Source organism: Mustela nivalis, assembly GCF_964662115.1.
Source record: "Mustela nivalis genome assembly, chromosome: 4".
Lineage (NCBI taxonomy): Eukaryota > Metazoa > Chordata > Mammalia > Carnivora > Mustelidae > Mustela > Mustela nivalis.
In genome coordinates, this window is record NC_139023.1 from 50,500,437 (window position 1) to 50,519,815 (window position 19,379).

The window sequence follows — 19,379 nt, forward strand, 5'->3', positions numbered from 1 at the left end:
CTACTAAAGTTCGATGGAGACTAGTTTTGATTAAATTAAATGTGAAAGGAAGAGAGTGAGACAAGGCAAACATTTTCAGTTCTTCTAGTATCTTTACTAAAGTAGTAGCTAAAGAGCTCTTTTCTAGGGGTTCATTAGGACTGTGATTTGCCGAACTAAAGGCAGGGACTATGTTTTGTTCACCGTATGTGTCTCCAGGACCTTAACTAGGATGAGGCTTATAATTAGAACTCTGTAACCATGGGCTCAATAAACCAGTGAGTGATAGTCTAGAAACCTTCCCTGGACCAGCCCCCCATGCTTCTTTAGCTAGCTGCGGGCTTCTTTGCAGGACCCTACATATTTACATTGGCAGCAATTTTATTGGGTTGTCATGAACTGTTTCTATGTTTTTTTCCCCACAAGAAAACCATCTCCTAGAAGCCAGGGACCTTTTATATTCATGTTTTTCTCAATTGTGAGTCTCCTTTGCCTCCATATCATTGTCTAGTGATGATTAATGCACATTTTTTGAGTGAAAGAAGTAAAGAATGAGTTCCTAGTTCCATTTTCCCCTAACTCATGAAGGTGAAATCTGATCATTTATAAAAAGAGCAGAAAGCTATTAATTGACCATAAAATTTCATCATTTCATACTGAGTATATCATAAATATAACAATGTAATATAAAGTTATAAATAATAAACTACATGATGCTATGCATAAAACAGAATATAATATAAAATCATACATATAGCATACTAGAAATAATATTAATAGAAAACAGAAAATAATGCTGGATATAAACATAGATGGTATCTTATTGCCCTGAGCCTCATTTCTCCTCAACATTTTATAAAATTTAAAATTACTGAAATACCACCATGGCTCATTTCAATTAGTTCAGTGTTAAAACTCAGGTGTCAGTCCATTTTATGGCCTTGGGCAAGTTACTTAAACCTCACCAAGACTCATTTTCCTCATTTTAAAAATCTCAAATGTCTGCCTCCTGGGTTATTATAATAATAATAGTTAACATTTATTGAGCACTTGCTATTCCCAAAATATCACTGTGGACACTTTCCTCACGTTGCCAGGTTTGTTACCATTCTCATGTAATTACCTTTCTCGAGTAATGTTACCATTCTCATCTAATAGGGAGGAACTTGAGGCTTAGGTAGTCATTTTTTTTTTTTTTAAAGAAAGATGAAATACTTTGTAAACCACATATTATTTTAAACCAAAGAAGGAAGTCTTAATTTAGAAACTTAAAGTGTTTTTTTTTGAGGACCATGAAAAAAAAATTGCTAAAATGTTTTCATGGTAGGGAATGAACCATAGACGGAGAAAATTCTTTATCATACATTAGAGATAAAAAATATAGAACTTCCCTATGACCCTGCAATTGCACTTCTGGGTATTTACCCCAAAGATACAGATGTCGTTAAAAGAAGGGCCATCTGTACCCCAATGTTTATAGCAGCAATGGCCACGGCCGCCAAACTATGGAAAGAACCAAGATGCTCTTCAATGGATGAATGGATAAGGAAGATGTGGTCCATATACACTATGGAGTATTATGCCTCCATCAGAAAGGATGAATACCCAACTTTTGTAGCAACATGGACTGGACTGAAAGAGATCATGCTGAGTGAAATAAGTCAAACAGAGAGACTCAACTATCATATGGTTTCACTTATTTGTGGAGCATAACAAATATCATGGAGGACAAGGGGTGTTAGAGAGGAGAAGGGAGTTGGGGGAAATTGGAAGAGGAGGTGAATCATGAGACTATGGACTCTGAAAAACAATCTGAGGCGTTTGAAGTGGCGGGGGGGTGGGAGGTTGGGGTACCAGGTGGCGGTTATTATAGAGGATTGCATGGAGCACTGGGTGGGTACAAAAATAATGAATACTGTTTTTCTGAAAATAAATTAATTAATTTAAAAAATAGATATAAAAAAAGTGTAAAGTACTAAGCTTTTATCAATTAGTAAATAAACATAACATTATTTGCTTTAAAAAAATATGAAAGTGTTGAGAAGGAAACAGCCAAAGAACTGGGGTCTAATAACCCTTCAGTCTTCACTGGGGATACCTCAAAGATTAAAGAGTTGGTCCCACATTGGGAATGGGCTGCAGGATTGGTGGGAGAGGAAGAGAGACCTGGGGTAGGGAGAGGATCCAACATGGTCTATGGGAGTTAGAGCCCTGTAGAAAGCGGCTGGTCTTTATGTCCAAGACTGCTCACGTCTCATGTTTTAATTACACTTCTGGAAAGACAATACATTGTGATTATTAATATATAAATGTATTACTTTATATACTGGTATTAGGATAAATGAAAATATTTTCAGATACAAATTTTGTATGAAAGTTTTATCAGTGGTCCTCTCCACAAATCTGCTTGCCCACCTAAGAGTTTCCTTCTCACCACAAAAATCACCTCGACAGCGGCCAATTCAAGGCTCCTGTGCCAGTGTGGCAATCTCCAGATACGATCACAGGAATCATAGGGCCCTCTTCATGTGGGCGATCTAGCCTGAAAAATAAACACACAGAGTTGGTTGGATGCTCCCAAATCTTTGTGGGAGGGAAGGTGGGAGAGAAACTTGCCGGCAATTTGTGCTTTCTTACCTTTTGTACATGACTCTACTTACTTGCCTTTTAAAGATTTCAGTGGTGATGGATTTGAATACAGGCAGGATTATTCCCAGTAACATCTTAACCACTATTCTATACTTCCCTTTCTCTGTGATGTTTAAATAAATAATGCATATAAAGCATTATGTTTAGCCCATAGCAATAGCTCAGCAGCTGCTAGCTGGGAATAATATTGCTGTCATCAACATTGCCTGATGTCGAAGGAAGCATCCCTAGCAGAGAGAGGGCCTTCTTCTATGTTTCATGGTATCTTTAACACTTATCATACCTTAGCTGTTGCTGAACTTCTTCCTCGTCTTCCCAGCTTTTAAGGGCTTTAAGTGCAAAGATAATGCCCAGCACATTATAGGTGTTGAGTATAAATCTGATAAGTTGGAAGAAGATATATTTAGTTAGATTCAATTATTTTCCTAATTATACTCTCCAACCTGACCTTGGGAAAGGCACTAGTTGGTTACATTAAAACATTTTTGCATCTTTAAAGGAAAATATTTCTTTCTTTTTAAATTAAGTTTTCTTATTTTAATTCCAATGTACTTAACATTACAGTGTTATATTAGTTTCAGGTGTACAATATAGTGATTCAGCAATTCTCTATGTTACTCAGTGCTCATTATGATAAGTGCCGTCTTTTTTTTTTTTAATTATTTTTATTAACATATAATGTATTATTTGCCCCAGGGGTACAGGTCTGTGAATCCTCAGGCTTACACACTTCAGAGCACTCACCATAGCACATACCCTCCCGAATGTCATAACTCAGCCACTCCATCCCTACCTCCCAACCTCCCCAGCAATGCCCAGTTTGTTTTGTGAGATTGATAAGTGCACTCTTTTTTTTTTTAAGATTTTATTTATTTATTTGACAGACAGAGATTACAAGTAGACAGAGAGGCAGACAGAAAGAGGAAGGAAAGCAGGCTCCTCGCTGAGCAGAGAGCCCAATGTGGGGCTCAATCCCAGGACCGTGGGATCATGACCCGAGCCGAAGGCAGCGGCTTAACCCACTGAGCCACCCAGGTGCCCCCATAAGTGCACTCTTGATCCCCATCACCTATTTCCTTCATCCCCCCCCATCCCCACCCCTCTGGTAACCATCAGTTTGTTCTCTTTAGCTAACAGTCTAAAACAAAATATTTCTTAAAGTAGGACTCCTTTCAAAAGGAAAAGTAAGGTCGGTCATCTCAAAGGCTGTAACAACCCAAATGTCTATGTAGGACTGTTGTGATTTAATAGAAACTTCAGGGCCATGTTTTTACTGACTTTTCCAAAGGTTTTTTTTTGTTTTGTTTTGTTTTCCATAAAGAAGTCTGTTTAAAACACAATGAATACTGTTACACTGAAAAGAACTAAAAAAATATAACAAAAGAATAATAAAAAAAAAATACGCGCGCACACACACACACACACACACACACTCTTACGTACAAATACAGACCCCATTGCATCTAACATATTCATCTAATTATAGTGTTTTCTGATGTCAAGCTTCTTTATATTAAGACAGCACTGAATGTTGCTTAAGACATGAAATGATTGACACAAAATCAGGAAGATTATTTATTAAGACAGAACTGAGATGAGGATTCTGGTATCTTGACACCCCTGTTAGTGTTTTCCTCTCCTTTTCACTCATGCGTCCATCTGACAATTAAGCAAAAAAAAAAAAAAGAAAAAGAAAAGAAAAGTCTTGGAGGTTGAAATTGACCATTTATTCGATCAGTCTCTATGGGGTGGCCGTGGACAGTGAAGTCAGAGATAGTCTACATGGTTTGTTTCCCAAAAGTAGCACCCTTCACCTTCAGTGTGTCAGGCTGTCATAAAGGGCTCACTCACTTCAAGGTAAAGGAATGTGCTCTGGAATCTCAGGGGCCTAAGTTTGAATTCTAAGTGTGACCTTTAGGAGGCCTTTCTGAGCTTCTTGTATGTTTAATTGCAACTTGACCATGTCTCTGATTCACAGTCACGGCTCCTTTCTCCCTCTTCTGACAGAATCAAAAGTTTAAAAAATCAGTGTAGTTCGTACTTATTTCTACTTTCTTCCTTTTTTTCTCTAAATGTAGATATCATGCCTCCTTTTCAGGAGGCTAGGTTATCGTGTTGTTTACTTACACAGCACTCGGGGGCTGTGTGTGTGTGTGTGTGTGTGTTTTGTTCGGTGCTAGTTGTTAATCTGCCCTGTGAGACTAGAAGCTTCATGATGATTGGGGACATTTTATGTTTTATTTGTGCATGCATATCAATCAGTTTTGAATCATGTACAAGTAAGGTGTGCACAGTGAATGAAGGGATATGTAGTGCTTGGGTGAAAAATCATGAAAGCCAGAGCACACCTGACTTTGGAATCTATGAGCTGAATTCTCAGGGGGCGGGCACCCCCATTTCAAGATTGTCTTATCTGGATTAAACTGAAATGAAACAGTCCTATTTTATATCATTTCAAAATTTAAAAAAAATGGAAAGGCCATAGAATTGAAATTAAATGAACCGTCTAATTAGGTCACAACATCATCCAGATTAGATTAAAACAAAACAAAACAAAACTTTTCAATAGTGTTCTCTGAGTTTCTGGGTAGGAGGACCTTGCATTGGAACTTTGGGGTTCCTTATTATTGCTTGAAGAGCTATTATTTTTAAGTCCTTAAAGAGCTGTGTTGCATAGTGTCCAGATACAAGGATTTCAGGTTTTGAAAATCCTTGAGGTATGTAGGTTTTCTGTTTATTTCACAAAATGACTGTTTTAGTTGCTCTGTCTTGTATTTCCTATTTTTGCCATTTTAAATGTGGTGCAGATATACTGGATTGGGATTCAGAATGTGGGAGTTTTAGACCCACTTCTGCCACCAGTGGGTTTTGTCTTTGGTTAAGGTGATTAACCTTGCTGAACCCAAGTTTTTCTTTTTTCTTTTTCTTTCTTTCTTTCTTTTTCTTTTTTTTTTTTTTTTAAGTAATCTCTACACCCAGCGTGAGGCTCAAACTTACAGCCTTGAGATCAAGAGTCACATGTTCCTCTAACTGATCTTGCCAGGTGCCTCATCTGAGCCTAGGTTTTATTTTTGTAGTGAACACAGAAACATTTCTTATACTCACCTCTCCCCTTCAAAACCACACAAGTACTCACGCTATCACCCAGGTGGTACTATGATCAGTACTTTGGGAATATTGAATATGCTTACTGTCCATAAGCCTCTACCTTCTTAGAATTTTTCCCATTGAATATATCTTTTCCAATAGGGTTGAAATAATTGCACTAATGATCTAAATTGAATATAAATTTAGGTTAGCCTTGTTGTCATTTTGTATAGGTCCTGTCATGTGTAATACTGATTAATTTGTCTCTGACAACAGATTAAACTTGGTGATCAATGTTTCTGATTGATTCTTTCTGCTGGGATAGTGTCAGTGTATACTCATCAGTGTATACTGATTTTTACTGCTGATCAGACTGTATGAAGCTCAATTTCAATAATTGTTTTGATGTGAGTTCCTTCCCTGATATCGACATTGATTTGCGGGAAGATTTTAGAAGATGTGCTCTTATAACAGAAAGGGGCATGGTTAGATTAGAGAAAAAAAAAAAAACACTTACAGAAGGAACTATGTGCTAACAGTGCAGTTCTCTCTTTACAGCACCCCTTCTCGGGATGTTCATAATTGATATTACCATAAGACACTCTCATTGTTTCTGCACAGCTAAGAGAATAGGACAGATTAGAATAGACTGAGCTAGTTATTTATTTCTACCAGAAGGCACAATTCCAACAGAATGTAAAAACTCATCAAAGTTTTGGCATATGCCAATGAGTTATTTTGATCACTGTGTATTTTTTTTAATAAACATATATATGCTTCATAAAGTAACACTTTTTCTCTTGGGGCATTATTTTTTTAGGTTCCCCTAATTTTTAGGACCCAAATATGTTCTCATTGCTCTGAGATATTTGCTGCCAGAGTGAAAGTGTTTTCCCAGTCCCAGTCTGGTTCTGTAGTCTGGATAACACTGATATTAGCCAGAAAGCATCTCAGGACTGAGTACAGTAGGGTGCTCATGTTGCAGGTGCCATCTAAAATCCAACATGCAGGGGTGCCTGCATGGCTCAGTCATTAAGCATCTGACTCTTGGTTTCAGCTCAGGTCATAATCTTGGGCTTAAGGGATCAAGCCCCCTGAGTCAGGCTCAGTGCTCAGTGTGGTGTTGGCTTGAGGATTCTGTCTCTCTCTCTACCTATCTTCTGTCTCATGGGAGCATTCTTTCTCTCCCAAATAAATCATTAAACCTTTAAAAAAAGAATAAAATCCAACACATGACATTTACCTTCAGCAACTATCAGGAACCTCTGTTGGAGGAATAAGGCCCTGATATGAATATTCTGGATACTTTAGAGCTAATTTGAGAGTATTTAATAATAAAAATGTTAATGAAGACTATGATAGAGTCTGCTTTACAAGTGTTTTCGGTCCTCACAAATTCCTGTGAGAAAGGTGTGTCTCTTTAATGTTCGTATGTCCATTTTATGAAAGAGTCATCTGACCTTCACAGCACTTAAATAACTAGCTGGAGGTCACACAGTTGGTAAGAGATGGATCCAGAATGTGAACTCAGTGCCATCTGATTGCCAGTGTGTTCTCCTGGCTTTGTGCCTGCTGTTCCTATGATTTCTAGTTCCAGTGTCAGTTCAACCAGGTCTTCTCCAATACCCACACTTGTTGAATCCCTGTACATAAGGCAGGTGACACTATGGGCTTTTCCTGAATGATCCACTGGTGCTTCCTTATTCAAGATGTGCAGACAATGAGTCAGGTAAGTGGAATCTGAGAAGCTCCCCCAAAACCTGAGCCACTGGGACAATTCAACTTTTCAAGTTATGTGAAGTGAGACCCCCCTCCATGTTAAACTTTCAGAATGGTGCCAGACTCAGAAGTGAAACAGAGAAAGAACATCCACTGGAGGAATCAGGCCCTTAGGGATGCAAGCAGTGATGGTGAATAGACAGTCAAGTAACACAGCAAGAGGAAGTCGGGGTCTGAACATTCCTACGAGCATGATGCAGTGGCTCCACTGAGGATAAGAAGACAAAGGTGGGCTTTCATCACCAGGGAAGGATCATAGCTGACTGAAAAAGAAAAAAAAAAAAAAAGAAAAACAAAACAAAACAACAAAAACAAACAAACAAACAAAAACTGAACAAAGAGAGACAAAGGGAAGAGGAAAATCCTAGAGGGAAAAATGGAGATGAAGATGACAGATAGCAGAGGGAGTGAGTGGTGGATGGCTGTGTCAGAAAAGAAAAGAGAAGGTGAGGTACTTCGTAGAAGGAGTGACACCAGGGTGTGGAGTGACAGCTATTCTAAGGGCAGCAAAGAAACCAAAGACTAAGGGAAGAAATCATTTCTGTGTTTAAGAAGATTAAGGCACTGAGAACACTTTAATTATTTGAGGCAATATTGCTGATTCTTTTTTTCTTTTTTTTTAAAGATTTTATTTATTTATTTGACAGAGAGAAATCACAAGTAGGCAGAGAGGCAGGCAGAGAGAGAGAGAGAGGAGGAAGCAGGCTCCCTGCTGAGCAGAGAGCCCGATGCGGGACTCGATCCCAGGACCCTGAGATCATGACCTGAGCCAAAGGCAGCGGCTTAACCACTGAGCCACCCAGGCGCCCTGCTGATTCTTTTTTAAAGGTTTAATTAATTAACTACAGAGAGAGAGGGTAAAAAACAGACAAATGGGGGGAGGGCAGAGGGAGAAGGAAAAGCAGACTCCTTCTTGAGCAAGGAGCCCAATGTGGGGCTCAATCTCAGGACTCTAAGGTCATAACCTAAGCCAGAATCAAGAGTCAGATTCTTAACCAACTGAGCCCCCCAGGTGACTCCCTAACTCTTTTTATTGTATTTACTAATCACGTTCACATTTAATATTTCATTTAATCTTCACAACAATTCTGTGTCATTGTCTATTGTAGAAATGTAGACATATAGCTTGTGAGAGGGTAAAAGGACTGGTCTTCTTTCTTGAATAAGAGATGCAGCTAAAAAGAAGACATCCAGATGGCCAACAGACACTTGAAAAAGTGCTCATCACTTGGCATCAGGGAAATACAAATCAAAACCACAATGAGATACCACCTCACACCAGTCAGAATGGCTAAAATTAACAAGTCAGGGAATGACAGATGCTGGCGAGGATGCGGAGAAAGGGGAACCCTCCTACACTGTTGGTGGGAATGCAAGCTGGTGCAACCACTCTGGAAAACAGCATGGAGGTTCCTCAAAAAGTTGAAAATAGAGCTACCCTACAACAAAGCAATCACACTACTGGGTATTTACCCTAAAGATACAAATGCAGTGATCTGAACTGGCACATGCGCCTGAATGTTTATAGCAGTGATATCCACAATAGCCAAACTATGGAAAGAACCTAGATGTTCATCAACAGATGAATGGATAAATAAGATGTGGCATATATACACAGTGGAATACTATGTAGCCATCAAAAGAAATGAAATCTTGCCATTTGTGACGACGTGGATGGAACTAGATGGTATTATGCTTAGCAAAATAAGTCAATCAGAGAAAGACAATGATCATATGATATCCCTGATTTGAGGAAGTTGAGAGGCAATGTGGGGGATTTGGGAGTAGGAAAGGAATAAATGAAACAATATGGGATCAGGAGGGAGACAAACCATAAGAGACTTCATCTCACAAAATAAACTGTGGGTTGCTGGGGGGAGAAGGGTAGGGAAAGGCTGGTTGGGTTGTGGACATTGGGGAGGGTATGTGCTATGGTGAGTGCTGTGAAGTGTAAACCTGGCAATTCACAGACCTGTATCCATGGGGCTAATAATATATTATATGTTAATTAAAAAAACAAAAAGATGCAGCTGAAACAAAATGTGTGTTCTTGTCTGGACTAGTTCTCTGTCACTGTGGACCATGGGGGCATCACTGGGTAATGTTAAACATTTAGCATAGGATGGTTTTGCCACATGTGCTTGGGGGCATTTAGTCACCAGACTGGTCTGATCTTCCAGTTTGAAATAACCATAGACATAAAGGCATGTCAAGATTATAGCTCCAAGTATACTTCCCCTGTTGCATTTTACTAGCCTGAGCTAGTTAGGGAGCATACAGTGTCAAGTATGGTCAAGTATGTCATAGGTGTGATTTGGACAGTCACAGAGGGTGGTGACTTGAAACTCAGCATCAGTGGCCTTTGCAATAGAGGCAGGAAGCCAGATTCACTCACCTGCACATATACAAAGGGCATATTAGCTACAGTGGTTGCCTGTTCTTATTTGTTCTCTTTCCCTTTCCATCTTCTTGGTTGTAAATATATTAGGTGGGACTGAGCCATCACCCCACCTCTACCTCAGACAACAGGGATTGGCATATGCCCTCTCTGGACCAGTCAGTGTCTTCCTTGGTTACTTTCTGCCAGAGTAGGTGGAGAAAGACTACTGCCTCCCACAGGTGTTGGTCCAGGGGATGGGGCTCTGGGGCTGCTAGCTGCCCTCTTACACACCTTATGGAGGGAGCCCTGACAGATAACTCAGAATAACCAGAGCCCTTGGCCCCACTCATTGAGCCTCCAGAATTTAGTATCAGCTGTGTCCTGAACTTCCCATTCAAGATAACATTAAGGGCTCAGGTGAGGATGAGTTGAGATTTGGTCACTATGCCAGTTAGAGTCCAGAGGCTGGTACATCATGATAATAATAATAGCCAACACTTACTGAATGCATCCTGTACTACGAAGCATATTCTAAGAACTTTGATTCATTACTCATTTAATCCTCATAACAATACTATGACATATATACCCTTATTATTTCCATTTTACAGATAAAGAAACCAAGGCATAGAGAGGTTAGAGATGACCTGCCCCCAGGCCACAGAGACAGGAAGAAGCAGAGCTGGGATTTAAACTGGGAGAGGGAGAGATGTAAATATGTGTTTCTCTCTCTCTAGGTATAGATATATAGATATGGATATTAACGTGTTTAAATACATACATACACTTTATATATATACGTTATCTCTCTATAATGTGAAAATTCTCAAGAAGAATGGAATTAATGTTACAAATTAGATTAATGTTGGTTATGTGCATAGAAATGAATATCTTAAATTTTATCCTAGTATCATGGTCAAGAATAGAAATTACTAAAGATTAATAAGAAACTGTAGATTTATGAGTGTTTTGAAAAGGATAGAGGAAAGTGTCATGAATGAGTGTAACACTGAAACACCACACTACCTGACATTAAGTCTCTGGAAGAGAAGCTCATTAGCTGGTCAAGTAGAGGTAGTGCAGGCACTAGAACACACTTTATGTGATTATTATTGAGGGAGGGAACACAGTGGGAAGGAATCTCTGAACAGATACGTACTGAAAACTGAAAGATGTTGTGAGCCAGAACATTTCACCAAGCCCAGGGCTGGGGCATAACAAGCTTAGAGATGTTACCATAAATCTAGGAAACCAAAATACTATATTGGGGAAGTTGCAGAAGAATTATCTAGATAGTTCAGAAGAATCTTCTTGAAGCACCCTCTAGGCCCTGGCCTTCCTTACGTGTTGATGACCCTGAGTCTGTTTTGGAGGGATTACCAACTCCAAAGAAAAACTTGCAGAGAGTGAATCTTGTGCCAAGCTGTATGTAAAATTGAAAGGATTAACTTTCTCACTATGCACCACTGATATAGGCCATGAAACGTAAATTTTGTTATTTTAAAAAATGTCAAGGTCCTAAAACTTCCTATTGTGTCATGCAAACAAATGTAAAAATATAGGTAAACACTTTCAACAAATATTTTAGAGAACATGCGAGCAGTGAGGGGCAAGGGTGGAGGGGGAAAGAGAGAATCTCAAGCAGACACTGTGCTGAGCATGGAGTCCAAAGCAGGGCTCCATCTCACGAGCCCAAGATCATGACCCTGAGATCCTGACCTGAGCTGAAACAAGAATCGGTTGCTCAACCAACTGAGCCACCCAGCTGCTGCATGTTTTAATGCCTTTAGAGAAGAATTGCCTTCGAATCATGATTGCGTTGTAGGAAAGGGGTAGGCAAATGAGAACTACAGCCCTCCACCTGTTCTTGTGACGCTGGTGTACTAAGAATATTTTCAGTATCCTAAATGGTTGGAAAAAAGTAAAAAGAACATTCAATGACTTTTAAAATTATATGAAATTCAAATTTCAGTGTTCATAAATAAAGTTAATTAGAACACAGCCAAGTCATTAATTTACATATTATCTATGGCTCTTAGGAGCTTTGTCAGCAGAGTTGGCTAATTGTGACAGGATCTGTGTGACCTACAAAGCCTAAAATACTTACTGTTAGGTCCTTTATAGAAACAGTTGCCTGACCCTGTGTTGGGATAATAAAGCTGGGATTCTGGGAACTGTGGTTCACCTTAAGGAAGCAGAATTAGGACCTAGAAACAGATGAATGGATAGAAGTGCATGTGTGTGTGTATGTGTGTGTGTGTGTGTGTGTTATGTGTGTGTGTGTGTGTGTGTGTGTGTGTGATTTAACTATCCTGTCTGTTTTGTATTACTTCCTAGATTAAAATCATAAACCATGGTTGAATCAATATATGCAGGGTTATTTTAGAAATGTTTTTATGACACTTTATGCAATCCTCGGACAAGTGATATAGTGGGCTATCAATTCATTATAACATAAAACACCTATATTTTATTTAATAATAAAAAGACTTTATGAAAACTGTGCCCTGTTAAAATATGTAGTCTCATGAAGATAAAGAAGGAAAACATTTAGGTTTTGGAGTGAGGTTTTCTCAAAATGCCTAAGGTGATTCATGAAGTGAGTAGTTCTTGGATTTCTTTCACCGAGTCAATGGATTTGGTAATGCAAGTAGGGTAAAAAGAAAATGCATGATAACTAGCAGAAAGATAAGGATTCCTGTGCCCCACTGTCCTGCAGTACAGAAATTGCAGTTAGATTGGTGTGGATGTATGATAGGTAAAGAAAAGAATACTCAGCAAAAAGTAAAGGAAGTCCACACTTGGGGTTGATGGCCAGAAAGATGCCTAGGATTTTTGTCTGTCATGGTTTACCAATAAGCTCATTTTCCATAGAATTTGCATTCACAAATTCTATGCATCTGTTCTGTTTTTTAACATTTTATTTTTTTCTTTGAAAACATTTGAAGCATACAACACATACAATGTGGGAGTGAATCTTGTGTGTATGTGTGTGTGTGTGTGTGTATATACAATACAATGTGTGCATCTAATTGTGTCGTTTGAAGAAGGATGTTAAATATTTCTGTGTTCCCACCTTTTACCTCCCACCAGTTACCACCTATTACCTATCACTTTTTCCTGTGTTCTTAGGGGTTCCTTTTTCTATCTTCTGTTATAATTGCTTGGGTATCTATGTCCTCTGTTCCCCTGAAATGCTGTGAGTTTCTTCGAGGCATCATTCTTCACTCTTTCTGTCTCCCGGTAATACCCAGGGCATTCCCTTTAACAACATAAGTACTTCAATAATAGAGTGTGGAATGGATGAGAACATGTATTAGAAGCTCTCTCTGGAGAGAAATCTTTCATAATTTGTTTCTTAATAGTTCCTAAGCTTAGGGCCATCGACAAAGCAATTAGCAAATGTTGGAATTGAATTGAATGAAGGTCCTATTATTATTATTTTTAAATCCAGGTATACTTGTGCATGTCTGTGTTACTGACACTGTGCTGTATTAGGAGTTTTTCGGACATTTTCACCAAAGTGCTAAATATGGTAAAGCAGTATCCTATGAGGTTTATGGAGATGTTCAAGGCTACCTTGTGCATTTATTGAAAACCTCTCATTGCACATACTAAAATAGTCTTATTCCCTCTCCCCCAGCTGTCCCTATCAGTACTAAGTTGGTCTTTTTGAGGTTCTCATTACGCGTTTGAAAGCGTCCTTACTGCTTGTGTCATTGGGTGCTTCAGCTCTAGGCTGTTTTTTCCCCTTTTCCACTCCCTATTGCTTCTTCTTCCTTTTAAACATTTTCCCTGTTTTCCTTATGACACTTCCACACAACTGGTTTTGGGTTGGCCAGCTGGTAAGAACATTCTTTCTCTCAAGATTGGAAGTTAACTTTAAACAAACCAAGAATGTTTGATCTGGCCATTTCTGCTTACCTTAGCTACTCCTGCCATGCTTTCTTTCAGAGGCTGTTTTTTGTTGTTGTTGTTGTTGTTGTTTGTTGTTTTGTTTTGTTGTGTTTTTTTAAGGTCTAATTTCTAGCTGTTCTAAACAGGAAAAGGTACTAGAATCTGACTGCCTCATAAATAATGCTATTTTTTGCTATCTTCACTCTTATATTGTTACACAAAAGTATTTGTGTTTTCCAAGGCCAGATAAATGAGTGAGTAGAGAAAACTTGAAATTTGTTTCAATTATAAGTGCCCTAAGCTGGTATAATAAACATTTCTGATCAAATGCTTTAATCATAAAACACTTTTACCTACTCTGTGAAATGACCTCTAGAAATTCTCCCTGGAACATAAATAATCTTGAATTTAGAACTGTGTAGGATTTTTATGTTATGAAAAATATAGAGAAAGTGATACTCAGGGATCTGGGTATTAGGATCTTAGGTATTACTAGACAGGTATCTACTTAAATAAAAATCTGTTGGTAGCCAGTCAACTTAAACTGCAAATAATAAGGAAACAGTTAAGCTAAATAACTAGTATGAATTTCCATGTTGTGAACATAATTATTTACTTGATATGGAGAGAATATTATTTGGAAGATAATCTTGATGATAGTTTCCCAGTAGATTAATGTCATCAACACATGTTGGTGCCTCTATCATGAAGGTTAAACTATTATAAGATTTTAGATTTATACCTTTTAGTGAGAAGCATGAAATTTGTACCAGATCAGGTTCAAATCCTGGCTATGTTGCTAAGTAGCTGTTTTGTCTAAACCTTGGTTTCCTTATTTGTAAATTAGGAATAGAAATCTCAGTCTCATAAATGTTCATGAGAAGATTAAGTGAAATATACTAGACACCCCTTGACGAGGTACCTAGAAGATAGAAGGTATTCAGAAATGGTAATTGTTATTAGGAGTCGAGTTGTATTCTTTATATTCTCACAATAAATAGCAATAGCTATTACTAAGTTTTCATTTTATTTTCCAAAGATGCTAATTGACAAGGCAAATAATATTTTATAAAATTAATTGGCCTGGTTGTATGGTTTATGAAACAATATACTAATAACATATTTTGCAGGATTTGAGGGCTTTTAGCTTACTTTTATGACAATTTTAGTAACATCCACTTTACAGTAATATAAAAAAAATCTTTTTGGATAAAAAAATTCTCTTACTTCTGGGACAAGGCTATGAAACACTGTTTTTTATATTGCACTATTTTGAAACACTGATTTTTATATTGCACTGTTTATGTGCCAGGACCATTATGAGTATTTTGCAGCTAACTATATCTTCACAACAATCCAACAAATATGGTACTGTTGATGGGGGTCATCCAGTAGTACAATGGTCAAGAAAAAATTCTTGAGATCTTCATAGTACAGTTCAGTAAGTTTACTTAACTAGCACAGCATGGGGACAGGACCTCTAGGCAGAAAGAGCTGCATTTTCTGCTGTGCAAGGCTGGTGGTTACACTCTTAGTCATCAGAGGGAAGGGGTCATGTTGGGAGTATCAGATTACAAAGTTTCTTTCACTTTCTTTGAATTTATACTTTTGTAAAATTCCTCTAGTACATTTCATTCAGTTTTATATTAACTATGCGTGATATATATAAAAGAAGTCATGAGACTCAAAAAATGTAGCAACCAGCACAGATTCAATCCTTAGCAAAACTATGCAGGCTTTAGGTCAGCCTTCTGGGCTAGGGATAAATATTTCCCTGCTTCTGTCTCATATGACAATGACTATCTTCATTTATAGATGGTAAAATTGGGATATAGAGAGGAATAGAAACAGCAGAGCCTGGTTGGAAACCTAAGGTTTTGACTTTTAACCTTGGACTTGTAACCATTGTATGATGCTATCGTAGTATTAGGGAGAGTTATACTTGGAGTAATGAGTCTTATTCAAGGGCAAATATTACTTGTCAGAAATTTGTATTAGGTGAAAATACATACCAGGTGGAATTTGCAACATGGAATGTTCAGGAAAAGTAAAAGCATCTCTGTGGGGCTCCAAAATGTAGTGTAGAATTATCTGTACTTTTAAAATGTAGGTCAAATTTATAATGAGATAATATATGAGAAACCTCTTGTCAGAGGACATACATCATAGATGTTTTAGAAATTCTTAGTTATCCTTTGGAAGTTATCAAGGCATGGAGAATTATTTAGAGGGTTTCAGGGATCAGATAACTCAGTTTATTGATAAATTATTATCCTGACATGTTTCAGAAATTTTAATTTTTTTTTAAGTATAAAGAGTTTCTTCTAAGGTATGTGGTTTCTTGTAATTGCTATCAGCTTTTGAGAGAAGGATTCAAATTTTGAGAGAGGAGGAACGTTCCTGTAGTCTCTAACAACAACGATTTTGCTGCTGAAAGAAGCCATCTTTAATTTACTGCTGAGTAAAAGAAATAGCTTTTTTTGACAGCCAGAAGTTATAACAATACTTTGTTTGTAGATAATCTTAAGCACACTAAAAATAGACTCTTATAATGAAGGAACCACTGTAACATTTTATATATAATTAATTTTTATTTATCTCAGAGTTTATTTTACATAATCTTAGTCCTAGACTTTTGACAATGTGGTTAGCCATTTATATTAAGGACTGTTCAGTAACTTTTAAAATAACCATTTTGCCTGCTAGATTTCAATATGGTTCAGTCCTATGCATGACATACTTTTAGGAGCACAAGTATATGTTCCATAAAATTGGATAGCCATCTTGAAATCATTGAAGACGGGCAGGTGGAAGTCATTGCTCATGTAGAAATAGAATCTATAGGCAGAAATTTCTGGGTGAGTATGAAGTGGAAAAGAGATATGGGGTGGGGGAAATGGCAAATTAAATTCTCTCTCAACATAAGGAAAAATCTTATAAGGTCTCATTAAACTGGAATGGGTTGATCAAAGAGATTAATGAGTGTTTTAAAAGAGACCAATTTGCCATCTATTGGAAACAGTATGAAAGAATTTCTTTTGAGTAGCTGAGTTTGGATTAAATGGTCTGTATGGATCTTTTTAAAAGCAATTGCCTAAGAAAGTACAGTGATAGAACGGCCCAACTATGAAAATGCTAAGGATCACTGCTTTAGTTCAGGAGCATTATAAGAATTAAAGAAAGAACATACTTTAGAGCTCTTCCTAAAAGTTTTCAAGGATAGCTTCAGCAGAAAAAATAATTTTTGTAGTTATTCCTTAAATAATTTTGAAATAGTATTTAGAAGGTAAAAAAAAAAAGGCAGTTTAAAATGATCTTTCCCAGGGCGCCTGCATGGTGCAATCAGTTGAGCCTCCAGCTCTTAGTTTTGACGTTGGTCATGATCCCAGCCTGGGTTGTGAGATCAAGCTCTACCTCTGGTTCCACACTCAGGCCAGAGTCTACTTAGAGTTTCTCTCTCCCTCTGCCCTCCCCTGCCCCCGTATCCATATGTTCTTTCTCTCACTTTCAAATAAATAAATCTTTAAAAAATTAATTCTTTCACATACTTGATAGTAACAACTGAGACCAGATGGATCTCTGTTAGGATAGTATCTCAGTATTATCAGTCAATGTGAGTTGGTTGTAAGCAGTAGAAACTGGTGATTCATGACACAAGCAATGGAGGGATTTATTGGTAAGACAGGGTAGCTCATAGTATTGAAGAAAATTCTTCTGAGACATAGGCTTTGGAAACAATATGAACCAAATCCTCTGTGATGGTCTGGGCATCAGGAATTCATGTGTAATGTTTCTAGGATACCATCAGAGGATTGAGGGCTGGCCATTTTAGGTCTTTATGTCACTCTGCTCAAGACAGGAATTCTAGTGAAAAGGTAGTAAGAGAATATAGTTTGGGTCATATATTCACTCCTTGGCCCTGATGGGGGGGAACAAACTTATTCATTAAGAACCCTACCACCATATTACTCAGGGGAGAGGGTGGAGGAGCTAGGTTCCCAAAGCCAACTTGAGGTGCCATTATTATGAGGAGGAATGTAAGCTTGACAGAAGAAAACACAGATGTGCACCCTAACGAGCCACTTTGGTTTGAGACAGGAACTATGAGCTCCTCTCAGGCTCCTTCAACAGCGCCCACCCTCCCTATGTATGTTCTAGAAGAATAGGGCATATTATGGAGTGGCAAATTTCTGTACATAGAAAGACACTTGGAAATTCAGGGAGTGGCTTGTACAGAGTTGTCTCCAGTGAAAAGAAGAAACAGAGGAGCCCCACTAATGTGGAATGTCCGGATTCTGTGGAGGGCCACAGCCAACATAGCTATTCTTCATGGTGGGGATGGTTGATGAAGTTTTAACCCAGTCATATCTGACAGTCTGTTTTCAGTCATTGTCTGTAATAACCACATCCTAAACTTCCTGTATTACCCTACACCTGCCATACAAGTCTGCTGTACATGACCCTTTGTTCATGATTCTTTGGAATGATGAAGGCTGATGTGGAGTGAAGTATGGTAATAACAGAAGAGACCTCCAAAAAAAGCCACACAGGGATTTTGGGATGCAAGCTCTTAACCAGGAAACTAAGCTGTCTTGAAATTCCTGAGACTGGCAGGATGCAGGGTATGGAAAAGGCGTTTCCCCACAATTTGAAATGGAAATTTATGGCCTCTTCCTTTGCCCAATAACCCACATGACACCTCTTTATCCCACAGCTATTCTTGTCCCATGGTAAATTTGATTCTCTGATTACTATTGCTTCACATTTTTCAAAAAAGGATGTACTTGCACAAGAGTATGGGTATTCTCTCATTTGTAGAAAAAATGGAGGAAATGAATCACCTCACTTGTATATATTTCTGTTTGGCAGGAAAAAAAATTCCTGTAGAAAATTTAGAGATCTCCAACTTCAGATTTTTATTATACTCTGGTTGTATCACATGAACTTTAATCCAAACAAATTATTATCTAATTTAAATAATAACTTGTGAATTCTAACATCATTTATTTATTAAGATTTTAACTTGGATGTATTATTTGCTCAATTGCATTTTCCGTATGAACATAAAAGCTACAATATCTATCCATTTACAATAACTTTTAAATTTAATGAAACTCAATATTGAAAGAATATAAATTTCAAAGAAACAGCATTTTCTCTTCATCAAAAATGTTAGAGGCATATTGCCTTCTAAAGGATAATTTTAATGTAATTCAACAAATCCAATTGTGTTCTTAGAACCTTTTATTCTTGCTTACTATATTTAAAGTACTTGAACTACTTGAGTGGAATTCATAGAAAATCATCTACAGCAGTAAATATCATAGAACTATCATAAACAATAGAATATAGGATATTTAAGAGTAATTTTATTTCATTACTTTGAATATATTGTAGGCAGAAAATTTTGTAGTTCATTGAGTAAGTACAGAAATGTTATTTATTTATTTTTTAAACTTAAAGGATGCAGAACCACAAACTGCATTTACCTCCCCATAAATGTAAATGTGTACCTTTTTACACTGGTCGAAGGAAAGACGTGGGAGTTTCAGCCTAGAACTTGATACTGATGGTTACACTGTTTTAAGTGATATCAGCGTTTGAAATA

General features: G+C 37.6%; 1 protein-coding gene across 3 annotated transcripts in view; it reads left to right on the forward strand.

Annotated features, from left to right (window-relative positions):
• Positions 1-19,379, forward strand: part of KCNIP4 (potassium voltage-gated channel interacting protein 4) — a 1,147,911-nt gene that overhangs the window by 83,393 nt on the left and 1,045,139 nt on the right. The window lies entirely within an intron of this gene.